Raw genomic sequence first — 19,561 nt, forward strand, 5'->3', positions numbered from 1 at the left:
AACAGTTAAGAATTGCTAAAATAGAAATAGGAGCACAAAAGCCAGACTGTTTTTTTTTCCCTAAGATTAATTGGGATATGTAGTAGGTTAGGAGTAAACCACTATAAAGTCAGCTTTGATCTTGGTCATTGCTTCTGTAACAATTTCTTGACTTATTTTGGATGCACTTCTATCAGCCAGACCCTTGAGAGCAAAGCCAGTGTCTTTGTACCGTCACTGATTCATTTAATAAATACCTGTTACCCCCCCCCCCCCCACTTTGTTTCAAGTGCTGTGCCAGGTAGTAAAAATGCTACAGGAAGTCCTTGGGGTTCCTTGGCTCGCATCTCTGCCCCAGTCACATGAAGATCTCTTGCTCATGTGTCTGTTCTTTCTAGTTTTCACTGACTTCTAGCTTCTTCTCTGTGTGGCCTTCTCTGACTGACTACTTCTGAGTTTCTTCTTTTTATAAGGCCTCTAGCAGTATGATTACGACCTACTCTGACTCAGTTGGCCACACCTAAGAGTAATATTTTACAAGGCACTGTTTACAATGGCTTCACACCGATAAGAATGCAGATTCAGATTAAGCAGTTTTCGAAAAGAATAAAGTTGGGGAAATTCTGCCATGTGATATTAAAGTTTACTTTAAAACTGTAAAAAAAAAAATGCTACAGGAAGCTAAAACTGAGGTGATTCCTGCCCTCATTGTGTTTACAGTCTAATGGGAGACAAATCAAGTAAGCATTAAAATGAGTACAATATTACAAACTGAGAACAGCAATCTGAAAGAAAAGAACATTGGTCTGTGAGAGCATGGAACAACAGAGCTTGACCTCTGTTGAGGAAATTAGAAAAGGCTTCCTGAGGAAAGGATGATGAATTGATATCTGAAAGTCTTTGGGTGAAGAAGTGGGAAAGGATTGAGCAGACAAAGCAGCATACACAAAGTAAAATGGTATAGGAAAGTGTGTTTCCAATGAGGAATTAAAGGAAGGCCAAATGTGACAAATTCTTGGAAAGTTAAGAAGAGTGCATTCTGAGAGATGAAGCTGGAAAGCTGCTCCCTAAATGCAGAAGCTTTTAAGTCAAGTCAGGGTTTATTGATTTTTATCCTAAAAGCAAAGCAGTATTATAGGACCCATGATTGGGGCCTGTAATCCAATAGATTTTGGCATACATTAATATATTTGTAGTTTTATTAAGTGAGAATAAAATGACAGACTGAAGAGACTGCTCTGGGTCTCTCCAGGGGAAATCTGCTGCGTTTATCTCCACGGAGGCTGACCCAGGGCACAGTCTCACCCCCCACATCACTGCCTAGGAACACTTGTGACCTGGAGCAGTGGGTCTCAGGGGACTTGGGGTATGGCTTTGGGCCACTAAAAAGGATCCCTTTCTCCTCTTATGCATTGCCTGCTGGGGATAGATGCTGGGGCTCAGAAAGGGTGCAATTCTTAATTGATGGTGCTCAAGGCCATGAGACTCTCCAAATCCTAGATAAAAAGAAAACAAAAAATCCATGGGAAATTTCTCTAGTACAAGAGATGTTATTCCCTAAATTTTCTGGAGCTACCCTAAAGAATTTCTCAGCCCCGGAATCTACTGCTGACCCAGGAAGCCAGAATCCCTTCCACTGATTTTGCAAAGCATAAGTAAGCCCTATCAAAATGAAGGCGGCAAAGCAAACAGGGCTAACAAACGGATAGCCTTTGCTGTCTGTTGCGATGCTGACAGATTTGCAGCCAAGCATGTGTAGCTCACCCCTGCTCGTGCATTTGTGGAAGTAACTACCTGCTGATAATGCAGGCTATTCAACAGATGAGACAGCCCCAGGTTGCAGGGCTTTTAAAATAATGTCATGCAAGGACCTAGAGAGAAGGTGCTTCAAAATGGCTTTTCTGTTACTGGACTAGCTTATGGGTGGAAGACCTTCAGCCTCTTTTTAGGATAGGCACATTTAGGTATCTCACAAAAAATGTCAAAACTATTTTGAGACAAGTTCAAACTTACAGGACAGTTGCAAAAATAATTTAAACCCATACAGAGAACACCAACATACTCCTACCTCCCAAGTACCCAGATCTCCCAATTTTGACATTTTGTCGCCTTTGCTCTCATGCTCACTCATTCACTCTCGCTTTCTTTCTTTTCTTCTCTCTTTCCTCCCCTCCCTCCCTTCCTCTCTCTTTCCTGAACATTTGAGAGAAGGTTGCACACATTGTACTTCCTGAACACATAATACTTCCATGTACATTTCTTATGATCAAGGACATTCACTTATGTAATCACCTTAAGTTATCAAGTTTAAGAAATTTAAATTGATATAAAGCTTAGATTCCATATTCTAATTTTTTGATGTCCCAGTAATGTCCTTTTGAGCCCTTTCTCCATTCTTAGACACCATCCAGAATCATATATTGCATTTAATTGTCATTATCTCTTTAGTTTATCTCCCTCTTTTTTATAATTATAGAAACATATATACAACATAAATCTCCCCATCCCAGCTCCTGCCAAGCGTACCATTCAGACTCAGTGGGTTATTCACATTCACAGCCTTGCCGCACCCTCACCACCATCCATTACTAGAACCTTCCCTTCCTCCCAAACAGAAACCCTACACTCATGTTTCATTAACTCCCCACTACCCCTGTTCCCCACCCCTGGTAGCCTGTACTTTACTTTCTGTCTCTCAGACGTTGCATATCTTCTTATATTTTCTTTGTGGTTACCATGGGGATTAAGTTTAACATCCTAAGTCTTTAACAATCTCCTTTGCTTTGATACCAACTTAATTTCAGTAGCACACACAGTGTTCCTGTACCCCTCTGTTCCCTTACCTTTATGTAGATCTTGTCCTAAATTACGTATATATATATATACGCTATGAGTTCAAAACCATTGATTTATCATCACATTTTTTGGGGGGAGGGGGGTGCATGGTCTAGAAATTGAACCTCAGTCTCCCACATGGAAGGCGAGCATTCTACCACTGAACCACCTGTGCACCCTGATTTATCATTACATTTTATGTATTTACTTTTTAGATCCTGTGGGAAGTAAAAAGTGGCGTTGCAAATCAAAAATACAATATTACTGGTATTTCTATTTACCCAGGTTATTTTGTTTACCCATGTTATTATAGTTACAGGAGATCTTTATTTCTTCATGTAGCTTCAGTCAATTGTCTAGTCCCCTTTCCTTTCAACCTGTGAAACTCCCTTGTAGGGTCAGTCTCATGTTGACAAAAATCCTCAGTATTTGTTTGTCTTAATTTACCCCCCCCCCCCCCCCATTTTCGAAAGCCAATTTTACCAGATATAGAATTCTTGGCTGGCAATTTTTTGCTTTCAGCACTTCTTGCCTCCATGGTTTCTGATAAGAAATCAATACTTAATCTTTTTGAGGTTCCCTTGTATGTGACATGTTGCTTCTTTCTGGTGGCTTTCAGAATTCTCTCTTTATCTTTGTCATTTGACAATTTGACTATAATATGGTGTGGCATGGATCTATTTGGGTTTACGCTGTTTGGAGTTCATTGAGCATCTTGGATGTATAGCTTTTCATTAAATTTGGAAAGTTACTAGCCATTATTTCTTTGAATATTCTCTAAGCTTTTTTTCTTCTCCTTCTGGAATTCCTACAAAGGATATATTGGTATTCTTCGTGGTGTGTGTCCCACAGATTCCTCACGCTCTGTTTGCTTTGCTTCATTCTTTTTTCCTTATACTCCTTAGACTGGATTGTTTCAGTTGTTTTATCTCCAAGTGCATTGATTCTTTTGCCTGCTCCAATCCAGTGTTAAACCCCTCTAGGAAAAATTATTTTTTCACTGCATAAAATTTGTTTTTATAAAAGATGTGTAACACCAATACTTACTTTTATTTATTTTTTATTTTTTTAACTTTTAAAATTGTGCAATATAACTTATATACAAAGCAAGGAAAAAAAATAGCAATAGTTTTCAAAGCACTCTTCAACAAGTAGTTACAGAGCAGATCCCAGAGTTTGTCTTAGGCTATTATCCCATCATCTCAGATTTTTCCTTCTAGCTGTTACAGAATATAGGAGACTAGAAGGAATACATATTTTTTTTTTATCATCACAATTGACTTTTTTCTTTTTTGTGAAAAATAACGTATGTAAAAAAAGCAATAAGTTTCAAAGCACAGCACGATTAATTGTAAAATAGCTTTGAGAGTTTGATATGAGTTACAATTCCACAATCTTAGGTTTTACTTCTAACTACTCTAAGATACTTGAGACTAAAAGAAATATCATTTATTCAGCAATCACATTCATTTGTTAAATCCTACCTTCTTTGTAAAACTCCCCCATCACCTTTTATCTTTCTGTCCCTCTCTTTAGAGGTATGTGGACTATGGCTGTTCTAACTTTTTTAGTTGGAAAGGTCTGTCAATAATATGGGATAGGGAGATGGAACTACCTGATGTTCTGGAGAGGCTGGGCCCTCTAGGTTTCAGGACTTATCTGACCCTGGTACCTATCTGAAAGCTATAGGTTTCTGTAAGGTTACTCTAGTGCATTGAATCTTTGTAGAATCTTATATATTGCCCTAGGTGTCTTTATGATTGACTGGAATGGTTTTGGTTGGGGTTTGGCAAGTTATGATAGGTAGGAATGTCTAACTGAAGCTTGAGTAAGAGCAACCTCCAGAGCAGCCTCTCAACTCTATTTGAACTCTCTCTGCTATTTATAATTTATTAGTTACACTTCTTTTCCTCCTTTTGGTCAGGATGGCATTATTGATCCCACAGTGCCAGAACCAGACTCATCTCTGATGTCTCCAGGAAGACTTTCACTCCTGGATGTCATGTCTCGTATAGGGGGGAGGGCAATGGTTTCACTTGCAGAGTTGGACTTAGAGAGAGTGAGGTCACATCTGAGCAACGAAAGAGGTCCTCCAGAAGTAACTCTTAAGCATACCTATATACTTATAGGTATAAGCTTTTCTGCTTATATATACTTACTTATATAAATATATATAAGTATATATACTTATAGGCTAAGCTTTTCTGCTACATACGTAAGCTTCACAAGAGCAAGCTTCAAGATCAAGGGCTTGAGTGGGGACAACCAAATCCATAGTCCGAGCCCCCAGTCTTGGGGTTTCCCCTATGAAACTTATTCCTGCGAAGGACAGGCTAAGCCTACTAAAAATTAGGCCTAAGAGTCACCCCCAGAGAATCTCTTTTGTTGCTCAGATGTGGCCTTTCTCTCTCAGCCAACTCAGCATGTGAAATCACTGCCTTCCCCCGCTACCCCACGTGGGACATGATTCCCAGGGGTGTAAATCTCCCTGGCAATGTGGAAAGAAAGCCTGGGATAAGCCAGGGCCTGGCATCAAGAGACCGAGAAAACCTTCTTTACCGAAAGGGAGAAGAGAGAAATGAGACAAAATAAAGTTTCAGTGGCTAAGAGATTTCAAACAGAGTCAAGAGGTTATCCTGGATGTTATTCTTATGCACTATATAGATATCCCTTTTTTAGTTTATGGTGTACTGGAGTGGCTGGAGGAAAGTACCTGAAGCTGTTGAGGTGTGTTCCAGTAGCCTTGATTCTTGAAGATGACTGTATAAAGATATTAGTTTACATTGTGACTGTATGATTGTGATAACCTTGTGTCTGATGCTCCTTATATCGAGGGTATGGGCAGATGTGTAAAAAATATGGCTAAAAATAAATAAATAAATAAATAATAGAGGGGATAAAGGGGTAAAAATAAATTGGGTAGATAGAAACACTAGTGGTCAATGAGAGGGAGGGGTGAGGGGTATGGAAGGTATGAGTTTTTTCTTTTTTCTTTTTATTTCTTTTGCTGAATTGATGCAAATGTTTAAAAAATCATCATGGTGATGAATATGCAACTATGTGATGATATTGTGAGCCATTGCTTGTACACCATGTATGGAATGTTTTTATGTCAAGAATATATGTTTGTATGTTACGTTTTTACAATAAAAGTATTTTTAAAAGATCACAGGCTTGGCCTGTTGACTTGGGTGTCCCTAATGTTTGACACAATGTCAGGAGATTCCCTGATGGTAAAGTTTAATAGTTCCATATTTTTTCTCTCATCCCTCAAGGGATATTGGCAATACTTTTTGGTTATCTTCTTAATATATTCTGGGATGTATCCAGACATTACATTAAGCTATACAGGATTAAAGGCCCTCATTCTTATTCGGGGCACCCTGTATTTCAGTTGTTCAAATGAGCTATGCAGACAGGTTGAATTAGATTATATGCTGCAGAATATTTAGGTTCTGGACAAAATAAACCTCTCTTCCTTTGGTCTTAAAGAGTAGATGAGGTTCTCAAATACAGACAATGTCTTCTTTACTACTGTGTTCTGAATTACTTTAATCCCAACCTGATCGACTTCGTTCTTATCTCTAAATACCAGGATATATATATAAAACAGCCTCTCAGAATCCAGAAATAATAATTTCCACTCCAAACTAAATTGTCTGCTATAAGAGTTTACTATCTAGGCCCCTGTTTTCTTATAAGCATTTTCTAAGGAGACCATACAATAATTGTTCTTTCACTTCTGGCTTATTTTGTCTCACCAAGTGAACCACAGATTCATTCACATCATTGCATGCCTCACGACTTTGTTCCTTGTTATAGCAGCACAATATTCGATCATATGTATACACCATCGTTCACCAATCTACTTCGATCAGTGCATCCTTCAGCCACTTGCTTCCATTAGGCATCATGTGTAATGCCAAAAGTCCACAGTCCATCAACACTCTCAGTTTTAGATAAATTCATTGTTCCCAAGAGAAAGATAAGCAATAAATGCACCCTCATCAAATAAGAGATCTAAACATCCCCTGAACACTTGTCCCTCCCCCCCATTATTTACCCCTACTGTTGCTTTGGTGGTACTGATGTTTTCCTGTTAAATGTAGCCCATAGCATGCCATAGCAGTTTCCCCACTGCACCCTGTACTTAAACACTCCTTTTTTTTTTTTTTTACATGGGCAGGCACCGGGAAGCGAACTCGGGTCCTCTGGCATGGCAGGCAAGGATTCTTGCCTGCTGAGCCACCATGGCCCTGTACTTAAACACTCTTTGTACCCAAATCATACCTTTGAACTAGTTTTGGAAAGAACTAATTCATACTTTTAGTGTTAATCAATGGGACACATAGGTCTATACAACCCCTTTCAATCTTGTTCACCTTCAATATGGTAATATTACTTATAGACCCACTAGAGAGCTGCCTTTACTTCTACCTATTCCCTTACATTTGAGTTCAACTTCATTAGCTAACCGTTTACCATCTCTGGCTTCTATGTATCTCTAAGTCCCCTGTATTCTGTATTATAAGCCTCTGATTTGACTTTTACCATGGTCATAAAAGTGGAGTCATACTGTATCCGTCTTTTATGTTTGGCTTATTTCACTCAGCGTTATGTTCTCAAGGCATATCCATCTTGTCATGTGCTTCAAGGACATCATTCGTCTTACTGCTGCATAATATTCCATGGTATGTATATAGCATATTTTTTGTTAATCCAGCCATCTGTTGATGGCCATTTGGACTGCTTCCACCTTTGAGTGATTGTGAATAATGTTGCTGTGAACATCGGTGTGCAAATGTCTGTTTGTGTCACTGCTTTCAGCTCCTCTGGGTATATACCAAGTAGTGCTATTGTTGGGTCATAGGCCAACTCAATATTTAGCTTCTGAGGGAACTGCCGAACTCTTCCATAGTGACTGCACCATTATACATTCCCACCAGCGGTGCATCAGTGTCCCAGTTTCTCCACATCTTCTCCAACAATTATAGTTTCTTGTTTGTTTGATAGCAGCCATTCTTTTTTTCTTCTTCTCCTTATAATCCTTTTTATTTCTGTAAGGTTGGTGGTCATGTGTCCATTTTCTTTTCTTTTTTTTTTAAATTAAAAAATATTTTTTAAACATAACATACAAACACGAAATTCTTAACCATATGATCATTCCATTCTTGGTATATAATCAATAACTCACAGTATCATCACATAGTTATATATTCATCACCATGATCATTTCTTAGAACATTTGCATCAATTCAGAAAAAGAAATAAACAGAAAAAAGAAAAAAACTCCTACGTACCATACTCCTTACCCCTCCCTCTCATTGACTGCTGGTATTTCCATCTACCCAATATATTTTAGCCTTTGTTTCCCCTGTTTTTTTCCTATACCCCTTATCACTCCCTTTCATTGATCACTAGCATTTCAATCTGCTAAATTTATTTTAACATTTGTTCCCCCTATTATTTATTTATTTTTAATCCATATGTTTTACTCATCTGTCCATACCTTAGATAAAAGGAGCATCAGGCACAAAGTTTTCACAATTACACAGTCACATTGTGAAAGCTATATCATTATACAATCATCTTCAAGAAACATGGCTACTGGAACACAGCTCTACATTTTCAGGCACTTCCTTCCAGCCTCTCCAATATACCTTAACTAAAAAGGTGATATCTATAAAACTGTACAATAACCTCTGGGATAACCTCCCAGCTCTGTTTGGAATCTCTCAGTCATTGATGCTTTATTTTGTCTCATTTCTCTTTCCCCTTTTGGTTGAGAAGGTTTTCTCAATCCCTTGATGCTGAGCCCCAGCTCATTCTAGGATTTCTGTCCCACGTTGCCAGGAAGGTTTACATCCCTGGGAGTCATGTCCCACATAGAGAGGGGGGAGGGCAGTGAGTCGCTTGTTATGTTGGCTGAGAGAGAGAGGCCACATCTGAGAAATGCCCAATTTTTTTTCTTTTTTTTTTTGCATGGGCAGGCACTGGGAATCGAACCCAGGTCTTTGCCATGGCAGGTGAGAACTCTGCCTGCTGAACCTCTGTGGCCTGCCCTAGCAGCCATTCTTATAGATGTGAGATGGTATCTCATTGTAGTCTTGATCTTCATTTCCCTTACAACCAGTGAAAGTGAGCCTTTCCTCATGTGCTTTTGAGCCATCTGTATTTGCTCTTCAGAAAAAAGCCTATTCATATCTTTAGCCCACTTTATAATTGGATTGTTTGTTCTTTTGTTGTTGAGTTGTATGATTTCTTTGTATATACAGGAAACCAAACCTTTGTCTGATACGTGATTTCCAAATATTTTCTCCCATTGGGTTGGCTGCCTCTTCACCTTTTTGACAAAGTCTTTTGAGGTGCATTTGATTTTGCACCTTTTGATTTTAAGGAGTTCCCATTTACCTATTTTTTCTTTTGTTGCTTGTGCTTTGGTGTAAAGTTTAGGAAGCTACCTCCTATTACTGGGTCTTGAAGATGCTTTCCTACGTTTTCTTCTAGAAGCTTTATGGTGCTAGTTCTTGTATTTAGATATTTGATCCAGTTTGAGTTAATTTTTGTGTAGGGTGTAAGATAAGGGTCCTCTTTAATTCTGTTGGCTAATGATATCCAGTTCTTCCATGCCCAATTATTGAAAAGACTATTTTTTATCCCACTTCAGAGGATTTGGGGGCCTTGTCAAAAATCAGTTGACCATAGTTTTAGTGGTCTATTTCTGCACTCTTGATTCAATTCTATTGGTCAATGCTTCTGTCTTTGTGCCAGCACCATGCTGTTTTGACCACTGTGGCTGTATAATAGGTTTTAACGTCAGGGAGTGTTAATCTCCCCACTTCATTCTTCTTTTTTAGGATGCTTTGACCTATTTGGGGTCTCTTTCCCTTCCAGATGAATTTGGTCACTAGGTTTTCCAAGTTTTCAAAGTAGGTTGTTGGAATTTTGATTGGTATTGTGTTAAATCTGCAGATCAATTTGGGTAGAATTGACATTTTAACAATATTTAACCTTCTTACCCATGACCAGGGAAAATCTTTCCATGTATTTAAATCTTCTTTGATTTCTTTTCATAATGTTATATAGTTTTATGTGTGCAAGTCCTTAACATCACTAGTTAAGTTCATTCCTAAGAACTTGATTCTTTTAGTTACTATTTTGAATGGAAATTTTTTCTTAACTGACTCCTCAGCTAGGTCATTGCTTGTGTATAGAAATGTTACTGATTTTTGCACATTAATTTTATATTCCGCTACCTTGCTAAATTTCTTTATTAACTCAAGTAACTTTGCTGTAGATTTCTCATGATTTTCCAAGCATAGTATCATGTCATCTGCAAATAATGAGAGTTTTACTTCTTCCTTTCCTATTTGGATGCCTTTTATTTCTTTGTCCTGCCTGATTGCTCTAGCTAGAAGTTCTAGCACAATGTTGAATAATAATGGTGACAGTGAGCATCCTTGTCTTGTTCCTGATCTTAGTGGGAAAGCTTTCAGTCACTTTCCATTGAGTACGATGCTGGCTACCAGTTTTTCTTTATGTCCTTTATCATATTGAGGAAGTTACCTTTGATTCCAATCTTTTGAAATGTTTTAATCAGAAAAGGACATTGAATTTTGTCAAATGCTTTTTCAGTATCAATCGAGATGGTCATGTGATTTTTCCCTTTTGGTTTGTTAATGTGCTGTATTACGTTGGTTTTCTTGTGGTGAACCATCCTTGCATTCCTGGTATAAACCCAACTTAGTTGTGGTGTATAATTCTTTTTTTTTTTTTTTTTTTTTTTTAAAGAGAGAGGGAGGAAGGGAAGGAAAGACAGAGAGAAGGAAGGAAGGATGGAAGGAAGGAAGGGAGGAAGAAAGGGAAACATCTTTAAACATTTTCTTGTTTTATTATATTTTGTTTGTTTGTTTGTTTTTTACATGGGCTGGGGCCGGGAATCGAACCGGGGTCCTCCGGCATGGCAGGCAAGCACTCTTGCCCGCTGAGCCACCGCGGCCCGCCCTCTTTTAATGTGTTGTTGGATTTGATTTGTTAGCATTTTGTTGAGAATTTTTACATCTGTATTCATTAGGGAGATTGTCCTGTAGTTTTCCTTACTTTATTCAGTTTTGGAATTAAAATGATACTAGCATCATAAAATTAGTTAGGTAGTGTTCCTTTTTCCTCAATTTTCTGGAAAAGTTTGAGCAGGGTTGGTGTAGTTCTTTTTGGAATGGCTGATAAAATTCCCCTGTGAAGCCACCTGGCCCTGGGCTTTTCTTTGTAGGAAGATTTTCAATGATTCATTGAATCTCTTTACTTGTGATTGGTTTGTTGAGATCTTCTGTTTCTTCCTCTGAGTCAGTGTAGCTTGTTTGTGTGTTTCCAGGAGTTTTTCCATTTCATCTAAGTTGTCTAGTTTGTTGGTGAATAGTTGTTCATAGTATCCTCTTATGATTTCTTTTATTCCTTCAGGCTCTGTGTTAATACACCTCTTCTCTTTTTTGATCTTGTTTATTTGCATCCTCTCTCTTTTTTTTATTTGTCAGTCTTCCTAGTGGCCCATCAATTTTATTGATTTTCTCAAAGAACTAACTTTTAGTTTATTGATTCTTTCTGTTGTTCTTTTGTTCTCCCATTCTTTGAACTCTGCTTTAATCATTGTTATTTCTCTTCTTCTGTTTGCTTTGGGGTTAGTTTGTTGTTCTTTCTCAAGATCCTCCAGGTGAGAAGTTAAATCCTTGATTTTTATAGTTATTTAGGGCAATGAAGTTCCCTCTCAGCATAGCCTTTGCTGCATCCTATAAGTTCTGATATGTTGTATTCTCATTTTCATTGATCTCTAGAAGGTATCGATTTCTGTAGCAATTCTTTTACCCACTGGTTGTTTGAATGTGTGTGTGTGTGTTTTTTTTTTAAGAGTGTGTTATTTAGTCTCCATATATTTGTGCATATTCTCATTCTTTGGTGGTTATTGAGATCCAACTGCATTCCACTGTGATCGGGGAAAGTGGTTTGAATAATTTCAATGTTTTTAAATTTACAAAGATGTGTTTTGTGTCCCAGCATGTGATCTATCCTGGTAAATGTTCCATGAGTACGAGTAGAATGTATATCCTGGTGTTTTGGGGTATAATGACCTATATATGTCTGTTAGGTATAATTCATTTATCAAATTGTTTAACTTCTCTGTTTCCTTGTTGATCTTCTGTCAGTTTGCTTTATGTATGGAGGTGAGTGGTGTATTGAAATCTCCTACTATTATTGTTGAAACATCTATCGCTCCCTTCAGTTTTGCCAATGTCTGTCTCATGTACTTTGGAACTCCTTGATTGGGAGCATAAACATTTCTGATTGTTATTTCTTATTGGTTAATTGTACCTTTAATTTATATATAGTGTCTTTGTCTCTTATAGTGTCTTTACATTTAAAGTCTATTTTGTCTCTTCTTAGTATAGCTATTCCTGCTTTCTTTTGGTTATGACTTGCATGGAACATCTTTTCCCATCCCTTCGCTTTCAATCTATTTGTATCCTCGTGTCTAAGATGAGTTTCTTGTAAGCAGCATATATCTGGGTTATATTTGTTAATCCGTTCTGCCAGTCTGTATCTTTTAATTGGTAAGTTTAGTCTGTTAACATTCAAAGTTATTTCTAAAAAGGTGTTTCTTGAATCCACCATCTTATCTTTTTAATTTTGTCAGTTCTATATATTCTTTTTCCTCTTTCTGTTTTTATCCTTTAAATTACCCTTACTGGTACTCTTCAGTTCTATGCCCTCCTCCAGACCTCCCTCTCTTATCTTTTTCAACTGACAGAACTGCCTTTAGTATTTCTTATAGGGCCGGTCTCTTGTTGACAGATTTTTCAGGATTTGTTTGTGAAAATTTTAATCTCTTCCTCTGTTTTGAAGAACAATTTGGCTGGGTACAGAATTCTTGGCTAGAAGTCTTTCTCTTTCAGGATCTTAAATATATCGTACCACTGCCTTCTCACCTCCATGGTGCCAGTTGAGTAGTCTGAACTTCTTATGTGCTCTCCCTTGTATGTAGTAAACTGTTTTCCTCTTGCTGCTTTCAGGATTTTCTGCTTCTCTTCCACATTTGACGACTGATTAGCATGTCCCTTGGGGAAGGCCTATTTGGATTGATTCTGTTTGGCATTTGTTGAGCTTCTTTGACTTGTATGTTTATGTTCTTTATAAGGGTTGGGAAGTTTCCCTCCATTATATCCTCAACTACTCTTCCTAGTCCTTTACTCTTCTTCTTCTGGGGACACCAGTGATTCTTATATTTGCATGTTTTGTTTTTTCCATCATTTTCCTGAGATGCAATGCAAATTTTTCCATGTTTTTGCCATTTGCAGTTTTGAGTGTTTGAAATCAGTTTCCTGTCCTCTAGTTTGCTTATTCTTTCTTCTGCCTCTTCAAGTCTCCTGTTGTGTTTCTCTAATATGTTTTTATTTGGTTTACAGCATCTTTTATCTCTGTGATATCTGCTATTTTTGTATTTGTTCTTTCAAATTCCTCTTTATGGTCTTTCAGTGTCTTCTTGATCTCCTTTATGTCATTAGCCATCCCATTTATTTTATTTAGTAGAGTTTTATATGTACATCTTTGATTAGTTGTTCCAGTATCTCCTCTGGTGTTATAATTTGGTCATTAGGCTGGGCTATTTCTGTCTGCATCGTGATATGCTTAGTGATCTTTTGTTGCTTTCACGGCATTTAAATATCTTGATTGGTTTTATTACTTTGTAAGTTGATTTCCTTCAGGAGTCTAAAGCCTTGTATCTGCAGGATGGGTGTGGAGCAGGGTGCAGGGCACGGGGCGCATGAGGGTTTGGCAGGCAGGAGTGCTTGGAGCACAGGAGGGGTGGCTGGTGATGGGGTTTAGGGGTGTGGGGTGAGTCGTGGGTTGTGAAATTGTGCTGGTGAGGGTAGCACATTCGAGGAATGTGGATTGGCTTACTTCCTAGTCCCCGTCTCCCCAGCTTTGCACTCCTAAGGACACCAGGCTTCCACGTTAGGCTGTTTGCGCCAGAAAGACAGTCTCCGGTTCTCTGCTTCTCCGTCACTCAGCTTTTGCAAACAGGGCCACTGTATGTAGTACAGAAGAATCTCCCAGGTCATTTAAACCCTGCAATCGCTGTCTCAGTTGCCATCCCGTCCCTTCTCTGGCTGTACCTTGGAGCCTGGGTGAACTCGATCTATCCTATTCTACCATCTACCCGGAACTACTTTTTTCGTTTGTTTTTTTCATGGGCAGGCACTGGGAATTGAGCTTGGGTCTCCGGCATGGCAGGTGAGAACTCTGCCTGCTGAGCCACCATGGCCCACCCATGGAACTATTTTTAAATCAGTTAATTTATGAAACCATTTTCTTGTAGAATATATATTGGTATTGAACAGTTTAAAGAAATATAATGTCTATCTCCAAAAAATCTAGTTGTGATTATTGTATTCCCCCCATGTTTAATGTGTCTGCACATGTTGGAGAAAATGAAATTTCTCAAACATTTTATAGTCAGCAGTTTTTAAAAGTATACTGTTTTCCACTGCTGTGGTCTTTATAAAGTACTTGACAAAGTTTCAAATTAAAAATAAAATCAAATACAAGAATAACTTTGCTCTATCTTCTTTTTCTTTTTGAATTTTTTTTAGTAGGCACATTTTTTTGGCCTTAAAATTTTTTTTAATTTTTTATTGAAATGTATAATATATTCACATACCATGTAATCATCCAAAGTGTACAAGTAATGGTTCACAATTTCATCATATATTTGCTTTATCTTTTAACAGCATTTTTATATGGAACAATGAGTTGGCACTCAAGCTACATCTTGTGTTGTTACATACCAGTATTCAGGGAAAATTACATCCATTTTGCAGAAAAATTCCAATATATATACTTCATTAAACTCAAGCTGTGTTAACAAGATCAGTGTGACTGGCACACAAAAATCATATTTTTATAAGTTATTGACTGGAATTCCTAATCATGAAGTAGGCACAGGAGATCCAGTTTTCAGGAAAGGAAAGTAACATTCGCAGTATTTGCTTTTCTAAAGCAGGAAACTTTTCGTTTCCTTCTGCTGGACGAAGCAATACTTCAGCAAAAATTGTGTGAAGCAGGGACATGGATGTCTGCTGTGAGAACGAAGAAATCTGCATCTGAACTTTGGTTGTAATCTGGTTGATGAAAGGAATGAACTCTTGAAGGTCTTTTGCTTCACAATCTTTGAGCATATGCTTTGAGGCAGGTGGGATGTATGCAAGAACTTCTTCCTCTAAGCATATAATTGTGCGATGAAGGAAAGTACAAACTCCACTTCTGAGAATACTCTTTCTTAAGGCACAATTGAGGGCTGTCAGTAATGTCTGCAAACAGTCCAGATAAACTTTGGAACAGCCACATTGTTTTACAGTTTGCTTATGCTGAAAGCTTTGCTGGCTCAATTTGTAAATCTAGCAGCTTGGCTAGAGAGACAGCCTTTCTTCATCTTGTGCCAGCATCAATTTTTCCAACAGAATTTTAAACTTCTCCATTAGTGGAATCAGCAGAGTCCTGGTTAATGCTTGCTTCCTTTCTGCTGGATATTCGCTGTTAACAATCTCAAATAGCTGATCTCAAATAGCTGTCTCAAATAGCTGATCATGGCTACTCAACAAGGACTGATAACCATTCTCAGGTGGAGAAAGCTCTAATAAGTCCTGTATTCTATTTAGAGTATCCTCAATGAAAGGATTCATTTGTTTATTGATAGATTTGACAAATTTAGAAAACAGGCAGTACTGCTCTACAGTTTTGCACTAGAATCTCGCACTAGTTTACCTCAGTGATCTAAGAATGCCATTAGTACTCATGGATTGTGTTGATGTTCAACTGTGAAATATTTTTCCTACCTAATAATGGTTTCGAAGGACTCCGAGTCACAGGTGTTTGCTGATAGGAACTACTGATGTTACCAACATTTGTATTGTATCCTGCAAAGTACTAGATTTTGAAACTTCACCTGAGAAGTGAGCACTGTGAGATATTGGAAGTGCTTCTGGCAACATATACGACAATCTTATTGCTACTTCAACTTCCATAAACCATGTAGTCTGTCAATTTTGCAGTGTTGAGCTAAAAATTCTGCAAAGAGAAGCCACCAGTAACTCTGATGAGACTTTAGCAGGGCTGTCCAACAAAATTTCACCTTTTTTCTGTATTCTGCAAATGTAACTTCATCTTTGCCCTCATTTTCAAAGTTATATTTTTTGTCATAAGTCAGTTTTTTTCAAAATGGCCAACATGATTGCCTCTGCATAGCTTTTTGATGAACCGAGAGCAGTGTCAACTGTTTTTTAAATGTGAAGAGAATTATAACAAAACCCCAAAATGTTAGAGGAGATATCCTCATGAATTAATAGCTGCAACAGCAGTGCTACTTTTGTTTGAATAGCTTGTAGTGTGTCTTGAGCATTCTTGGTATCTCCAACTTTAATTCATTTAGTCCAGCTATCTATCAGGGACTGCCCCATTCCATTTACCAGTTTAGGAAATCTGTCCAGGAAGTCAACAACCCAGGTCAATGCTGAAAAACCCAACAGACTGTAATACTTGACACAAAGATTCTACTAGTTTTATTTTATTAAGAGCGTCCTTTCCTTTATTTACAATTTCAAATAAACAGTCACATTTCTTCCCATAGAACTTCTATTGACATAAACAAGACCTAGCAGCGTATTTATAAACTTGTCATTGTCTATCAGAGATAAGTCTATCCCAGCCACAACTACTTCAAAGGACTGATGTGTCATATCTGAATTAGTATATTAATCATCTTGTAAGATTTGGTGCCATGATTCCACCAGCTTTGGAATGCAGTGCTCCCTCATGGTATCTGTTATTAGGGGTTACCTATGAGCCACCTCTGATGCACGCACCACATCATGATCCACCAACTCTGAATCAGTAGCCATGAGGTTTGGAGGTACATCTCTACACCCCTTGGATTTAGGTGCACTGCTGAGAGGCTGTCAGAATCAAATCTTGGGCCATTTAGTAATATACTCTGTAACAAAGAGCAAGACAAAGACTTGGGCTGCTTTATTTCATATAAAAGTCTTCCCTGTTAGGGATTCAGCATCTGAGCTTGATGCCAAGATATGAATGTCTCCCTAGTTAGCTGTTGTTGAACAGTAGTTAGTCCTGAGCATTTGTATTTAACTTGATGTTATAGTACTTGAAAGCAGAAAAACTTTATATGATCATCACTATATGTCCTCTGGTCAGGAGCTTTTGCCTGGCACATACCTGGCACATTCCTGCCAGGCATCTGGGGAAATCTTTTTTTTTTTTTAATTGTAAACAACAGACAAACATACAAACATTCTTGACATAGTTACAATCAGTGGCTCACAATACCATCACACAGTTGTGTATTCATCACCATGGTCGTTTTTTTGAACATTTGCATCTCTCCAGCAAAAGAAAGAAAAAAGAAAAAACTCATACATGCCATACCCCTTACCCCTCCCTCTCATTGAGCACTAGTATTTCAATTTACTTTAATCTTGTTCCCTCTATTATTTATTTCTTATCCATGTTTTTTACTCATCTGTCCATACCATAGATAAAAGGGAGCATCAGATACAAGGTTTTCACAATCACACAGTCAATTGATATAATTGCAAAAATTATATCATTATACAATCATCTTCAAGAAACATGGCTACTGGAACACAGCTCTACAGTTTCAGGTACTTCCCTCTAGCCTCTCTAACACACCATAAACTAAAAAGGGGATATCTATATAATGTGTAAGAATAACCTCCAGGAAAACCTCTCAACTCTGTTTGAAATCTCTCAGCCACTGACACTTTATTTTGTCTCATTTCTCTCTTCTCCCTTTTGGTTGAGACAGTTTTCTCTGGGGAAATCTTTAACTGCTCAAGATAGGTCAGCACCCTTTGTCTAAATTCTGAATCAGCATTTGGATTTAGCCGTAAAAGAGCCTGTCCGTCCATCCCTACTTCCACATTGTGGGGATTAGGGGGGCAGTGCCCCTGCGATCTGGAAAATCCACATAAAATTCTTTGACCCTCTGTCTGTACCAGAGAAGAAGTCTTTGTCAGGGTTTTCTTTGATAGTCTCTATGATCCTCTTCATTGCGTAGCATGTATTGTGTGCCTTAAATATCCATATATCCCATGAAAAGACTGAATGAAAGACACAGTGTTAGGTGGCATGTAGAGGTCTTCGTTGCTTTCAAGGTGGAATTCGTGAGGTCTGGGTGGCTGGGGGCAGTGACAAGAACCAATATCACCTTAAAGGGTAATCCCTTGCTGGCAAGGTATTTTCTAATGTTTGGAGCAAAACACTGATGGAACCAGTCAAGGAAAAGTACTTTGGTCATCCATCCTTTCTTATTGAACTTGTTCATGCACTGTAAGTGCTGCTGTGAAAAATTAACTATAGCAGGACTCATGATGTGCCCAGGCCTCCAGCCTCCGTCTTCTCTGTGGGTGATTTTCCCAGTGGCTGGAGAATGTAATGTCATTCATTCAGCAACCACTTAAGAGACTGCTGTTTGGTACTGGGCATGCAGAAGTTACTACTGTCGAGGAGTTTGCAGCATGAATGAATCTTGCATGGCTGAGTTAGTAATCTAAGGTCAAAGAATTATCCTAACTCTAAATTCTCTCATCTCGGGTTTCTGATAGTAATGCATTCTGTTCCATGACAAAGCACATTTCTGTGATGCAACTTAGCTCATATGTAATTGGTTAAAAGGTGAATGATGAATTCGTATATGATTTTCACCCCAGACAAGGGGAACCAGAATAGCAGGAATAGAATTAAAACCTTCAGCAGGAAAGGAAAATGTCCTCAGCTCAACTTTTGCATCCGTGGGAGCTCTTTATACTCTATTTTAAGAAAATTAGAAATGAGTGCTGTGCCCAGGTCTCCCTACAGATTTGCACCCCCAGCTGCTTGCACTCAGCTAACAGCAGTTGTGCTTTTTCCTACCTTGACTAAACACTGGGAAGCCAGTGTTTCCATTCTATTGTTTTTGTACTTTTAATATTTCCTGCAGCAACCCCTTGCTGCCATAAGCCACTAGTTTGCTTCTGAAGTACCAGTTGCATGTGTGCGTGTGTCTGAGCATGCATTGTACTCAGTTTCAAATGGTTTGCCCCATCCTGTTTATCCCATAAGCTCTGGTAATGACATCCAGAGGGCCACGATGGTTAAATATGTATTAATAGAGGAGATGGGAGTTGTGGGCCTCCCACGCCCTCCTCTCAGCCTTGACCCAAGACCCTTTCACCTGTGAATCCCCAAGAAAGAGAGAGTAACAGCAGCTGTTAGCCCGCCGTAGTCTGGTGCGGGGAAGAGGAAGTATTTGCTCTGAGATGTGGCTTCCTCAAATTGCAGCCCTGTCCACAGCTGGAGAGAGGGTCTAGTGGGAGCCTGTCCATTAAACAGCAGTTCAGATTCCACAGGGAACTTTCTACCGTCTTTCCCATTTCCTGAACTGGTCATGGGTAAAGCATCTTAAACTTTCTTATTATCAGTAAAGGAAGGGAGGAATTAATGGTTGTTGGGACTCACTTTTTGTTTAGCTTGATTCTGTCATAGCTTTATGTGAGTAAAAACACTGCAAACAGAGAATTAAGTAGCCTTGTTTTAGTTGCAGAGAGACAGATCATTAGGGGTCTTCATTTTGTGCAAGTTCCCAGACAACATCAGGGACTACTCAAGGCAGCAAGAAGTCTCT

At 38.5% G+C, this 19,561-nt stretch overlaps 1 protein-coding gene and 1 pseudogene across 2 annotated transcripts in view; one reads left to right on the forward strand and one right to left on the reverse strand.

Moving 5' to 3' along the window:
* Positions 1–19,561, forward strand: part of ANKRD6 (ankyrin repeat domain 6) — a 252,189-nt gene that overhangs the window by 103,888 nt on the left and 128,740 nt on the right. The gene's annotated exons all lie outside the window — the stretch shown is intronic.
* LOC143683348 (exportin-T pseudogene) lies at positions 14,772–17,807 on the reverse strand (annotated as a pseudogene).

The sequence above is a fragment of the Tamandua tetradactyla genome, chromosome 5 (genome assembly GCF_023851605.1).
Source record: "Tamandua tetradactyla isolate mTamTet1 chromosome 5, mTamTet1.pri, whole genome shotgun sequence".
Classification (NCBI taxonomy): domain Eukaryota; kingdom Metazoa; phylum Chordata; class Mammalia; order Pilosa; family Myrmecophagidae; genus Tamandua; species Tamandua tetradactyla.